Source organism: Adiantum capillus-veneris, chromosome 4 (assembly GCF_014529385.1).
Source record: "Adiantum capillus-veneris isolate H3 chromosome 4, ASM1452938v2, whole genome shotgun sequence".
Classification (NCBI taxonomy): Eukaryota; Viridiplantae; Streptophyta; class Polypodiopsida; order Polypodiales; family Pteridaceae; genus Adiantum; species Adiantum capillus-veneris.
In genome coordinates, this window is record NC_140934.1 from 50,887,344 (window position 1) to 50,892,700 (window position 5,357).

Consider the following 5,357-nt stretch of genomic DNA (forward strand, 5'->3'; position numbering starts at 1 on the left):
ATTTTTTGATACATAACCATCCCTTTGATGTACATTTGCTTCTCTTTCCCTATTTGCCATTTCATGCCTTCTCACCTTCTTTCTCCATTGCTCTCTAGCAACCTTTACTGCCTCATTGTAGGTCCCTGGGTCCTTGAGCTCCACCTTGTCTCTAATGCTTTGATGTAAGACAACCACAAACCCATATTTCTTCAAGAAATCAGGGGGAATTTGATTCTCTTCAAGTCCCTTTATGATCTTTCTCCAACAAGCTTCAAACCTGTTTATGTGCACATTGATGTCTTCATGTTCTCCTTGTTGTAGCTTGCTTAGCTCTCTCCACAAATACTCAGGATCATCCTCCTTCTCAAACTCTTCTCTCAAGGCATGAGAAATAAGATTCCAATCTCCCTTTACACCACCTTCAAGCCTATCTTCATACCATTCACGTGCTTCACCTTCAAGTAGCAAACTCACCAAACGTACCTTGAATGCACCATCGTCCCTATTGCTCTTCAATGCAATCAATTCGTCCCTTCGGATGAACTTGTCAACATCTTCTCCTTTCCCACCCTTGAAGACTTCATACCCATCTCCCGCCATAGGCCTTGAGTTGATCTTCAAATGGATGCCAATCTGTAGATCAAAACCCTGTTAGAAGGATTCTCTTCTCCTCCGTGGGGGCACCAGTTTATGTGAAGGATTGGGGGGCTGGCCTCTACAACACCTCAAACCAACACCAAGAAAAGAGGATGAAGAGTATAGCTCTCTCAAGATAATATGGGCTGATCTTCTCTCACGAATTTTGACAGCCTCACTCACACGCAACCTCGACTAGCTTCGACTAGCATCCCTCTACACCGCTACAACTCCCACTACACTCCATTGCACTCAAAGACACCAAGGAAGCAATAAAATCAAGGAAAAAAGTGAGAAAAAAACCATGGAAATCTCTGCACTTTTGACCATAACTCAAAGAGCTTCACTTCTTTTCAAACGCCCTTCCATGTGCTAGTAGGGCTTCCATAGGCGCTCTCATATATACACATAGCTTGATCAAAACCCACTCAAATCAAGCTTAATTTGAAAACCCACAAAGTTCAGTAAAAAAAAATCAAAAAAAGTGATGGAAAACTTGGGGGAAACCTTGCCCTTTGATATATGTACAAGCAAGGCATTGCAGCACATAGTTTACCCTCGACTAGCTGCACCACAAGGAGTGCACACACCATAGCCACCATACCTCAAAACAAGATGAAGAGAGGTCAATATGAAGAGCTAAGCACCCACTTTCATCAGCCCATTGAGGAGAGACACACTCTCAACTCACCACATCGGGCCCTCGACTAGCAAGACAGGCTGCTCTACTCCCAAACGCCTTTATCCTTCGCGGCAATCAGGGCTTCTTGCTCCTAGATCTTCCTCTGTCAAATCCCCCACTCACTCACATTCTCAAGCTGATAAAAACTCAGTTTTGTTCATATTTTTCAAGTACTAAGTGACTCTTTCAAGTTTCGACACGTCTATGTACAAAAACAGCAAAACTATGCATCCCGCACAACTGGCCCGCATGCATAGAGACAGCTGGCACACATCGCCTTTGTACACTTTGTAAAATCATGCTTTATTTACATATAAGGGACCCAAAATAATTAAAAAACCCTTTCCAAATTCCTTGGGGTGGCTTGCATCATTCCGTAAAAACACGTCACAACGTGGCCAATGGTAAAGGGGCCCAAATGAGAGATGGTCTATCAAAGAGCAATCCTAACAAATGGAGCATAAGGCCTTAGGGTTAGCTTCATTGAAGACCTCCAATAATGTGTGTAAAATTCCTTTGACCTTAGGTAAGCTAGGGCTGAGCTTGAGGCGCGGGAACCCAACCCAGATCGAGGTGCTTGTCCTGCTTGTCATGCTTGATGACTAAGATGCTTGAGGTGCTTGATGATTTAGGTGCTTGAGATTCTTGAGGTGCTTAATTATTGAGATGTTTGAGGTGCTTGACATGCTTGAGATGCTAGGGTTGCACTTGAGGTGAGAACCCAGCCCAAGCTTAAAATGCTTAAGAGCCAAGCTTGTGGTGGGAACTGGGCCTATGCATGAGGGGCTTGAGGTGTCAAAAAGTCAAATATTCAATCCCTACAAGGAGGGGGCAATCCCTACATGAGGGTGGATGAGAGAGAACACCCACACACTCACACAAGGCATACATGGTACAAAGAAAGCAAAAGGGACACTTGTCAAGTTCCTCCTCATGTTGCCCTCATGGTGTGCCTGAAGCCTATTGGTTGGCCACCCAAGGGGTCCAATGATAATTTAGGAGATTTAATTAATTGATTTAGCATGTATCTAGCCCTCTCTCTCAAAGGGGAAAGGGAGACACTTGTCTCAAGGCTACCCTTGCTGCTTGTAATGCCTCTTGCTTATGATTGGCTAGGCTTGGAGGGGTCCAATGAGCTTCAAGCATGAGCTACAAGGGGGGGTCGACCCAAGCAAGCTAGGGGGTTTCTTAGGGGGTATACTCACCCACACACTCACAAACACTCTCATTGTGTGCTATGCAAAGTGCAAGAGCTCCCTCTCCTTCTCCAAGCAAGTAGAGGTTGAGAGCCTACACCAACACTCTTGGATATGGAGTCCAAATCCAACCAAGAGCCATGATTCGATGCTTAAGCTTGCCATCTCCTTCTTCTTCATTACTATGCTATTATGTATGCTAGCAACAAGAGTTATGATAAGTGAGGAACTAGTTCTTTCTCCTACAAAATGTTTCTTCTTCCTCTTCCCTACCCTCATTCCCTGCTAGCTCTCTCCACCTTCGAAGGTGTTTGAGGTCTTGGGACTAAGGCTTGGGATAGTTAAAGCTTTCTTCAAGTTTATGTTATGTTTGTGATGCATGAATCTTTCCATCTTCATTGCATCACCTAGGTCACAAGGAACACAAAGATTGTATTGTAACAAGTCTCTCTTAATGGCAGAAATCATAATACAAATGCCTATTGAAGGGGGGACTGGCTCCACATAAATCCGATCCTCAACTATTTTCATGTTCTCTAAATTCTCTCTCTTGCAAAAGTATTGTTCATGCCAAGTTAACTAATTGCTATGATTATGTTGCTATCTTCAATTATGTTCACCCGCTATGCTCACAAAGTCATTTCTCAAAAGTACTCTCATTAATTTCTGTTACTCTCAAATTAAATAGGCCAATTCCATTACACATGCAAGAGAAGGATCAACGATTAATTTTTTTCAAACCGTTGTTTTTCCCTGAGGCAGTGCCATGTGCAGTGGTGGATGTCTATAGCTACCAAGCCGCACACTCCACGGACTCGACAAGTTTTCAAAAGATTTCCCAAAGTTATATGCCTTAGACACCTCCCAACAATGCTACAGTTGGCTACAGCCTTATGGAAGAAATATAACCCTAATTGTTGGTCCAGGTTTCCAGATGGAAAGCAAGTCGATTTTCGAGCTTGACTAATGTCGAGATTTCTTTTTAAGTTTGAATTTTTTTTGAGAATATGTTTGAGAACTAGCTTGTTTGGTGATTTGGAATTTGTTTGAAAATGGATGGTATCGGAGTTAAAACTTTCCTAGTGCCGATTTGCACTGAATCTGGTTTGAATTTTGGTTTCAATGCTTGGTGATTTTCTCTCGGGTGGGGTAATGAAAAATTTTGTTTTGGTATTGTCTAAACCTCGGAAAGACACAGATGGGATGTTTGGGGAGCGTTTGTTGTATGTTGGAAAACCTCCGAACGACGTAGACGGGATACCTGGGGAGCATTTGGTTGTATGCTTGAACCTCCAAGTGATGCAAGCTACGGTCTGGGGAGTGTTTGGTTGTACCAATAGACCTTTTAGGTTATTTGCACGGGGGGGTGACGAGGTAGTTGATGAGTAGCTTCATATCATAGACCATCTGTCTTGGGGGAGTGCTCAGCGACGCTGTTCATTGTGTCTTGTAACATGCATATGTGAGCATTTGTGTTGCATTGTGATGTGCCAACCACTCAATATTCCTTATTGGATGAGATTCTTCTGGGAAGCCAACGACCCAAGACATCAAGAGCTCCAATCTGGAAGGAGACTCCTTATTGGATGAGATTCTTTTGGGAAGCCAACGACCCAGCAATTCAAGAGCTCCAATTTGGAATGAGAGTAGATTGTCCCTCAAAATGTCCCTCAAAAAAAAAAATTTGAGCTAACTTGAGTTGTTTTGCAGATATGTTGTAATTGCAGACGATTGCTTTCTTTCAAGAAGGAGGGATGTCACAAGCAGTTAACGATTCAAGCCACTGAAGAATGGAGTAGATCCCAGCGGAGGGGCCTAAACCATAAGAAGCAGCAACAAAAGAGCAACATCAGAAGAAGTCTTACCAGCTTATGGGACCCTGTTTGATGGGGGCCAAGTGACATAAAGATAATAAATAAAGCAAAAAAATACTCAAAGGAATGCGCAAAAGCTGATGACATGGCAACAATACAAAATTCTCAAAATTTATGTTAAATTGCTGACATAATAACTTGTACAAAACTTTCAAATTTTTCGTTGGCATGCTGACATGGCACTTTACCAACGTCCGCGTTTTGCGATGTAGGCTACTAACGTGGCAGAGGTGTACAAATCTCTGCTTTTGCGCTAGCAGCATTTTGGGTATCTGCTTTTGGGCCAGATGCTTTGAAGTTTAAAAGATTTTCATGTAACCGATTTTCATGGCCAACGGCCTTTAAATCTGAGTCAAGGACTCATTCTCTGGTATGCTTCGCATGTGCTACAGAGGATGTAGTATTGGTGTTGTACAGAGCTCAAGTAATATAAAGAAATACCAAAAGGGACGCCAAGGTTTGGGGCGAGTGTTCACTTGGGACGGAACTCCACCACTCCCCGTCTCCTGTCGTGCATCTCTTTCAATTCAGTTGTTATTTGAAATGCTTAAAGTTGTTCAATTTGTTCTTTTCCGTTGGCACGTGGTGCCCGTCTCCCGTGATAGCAGGAGAAGAGTTTCCACCAACTTATGGGGCCTAGGGGACCTACAAATAAAATAAAGCAGGATCCACTCTCTCTCTCTCTCTCTCTCTCTCTCTCACACACACACACACACGCACAAGATTTTCATGTAGGACTGGTGATGTGGCAACAGCTTTATGGACAACCCGCAATTTGCGTTGGACTACTACCGTGGCAAATGTACGGGATTCTTCTTTCTACGCTGAAGTGGCACCTGTACGGATTTCCAAATTTGATGTTGGCAGATTTTGGGGAGTCTGGACGCTTTTAGGACTTGAAGCTTTTCATGTATCTGCTTTTCATGGCCAAGGGCCTTTAAATATATGCCATAAGCTCAGTATCTGGCATGTCTCCGCTTGGGAGTG

General features: G+C 43.3%; 1 pseudogene; it reads right to left on the bottom strand.

The window, feature by feature from the left end:
- Positions 1–230: 230 nt before the first annotated feature.
- LOC147459145 (uncharacterized) lies at positions 231–582 on the bottom strand (annotated as a pseudogene).
- Positions 583–5,357: the final 4,775 nt, after the last annotated feature.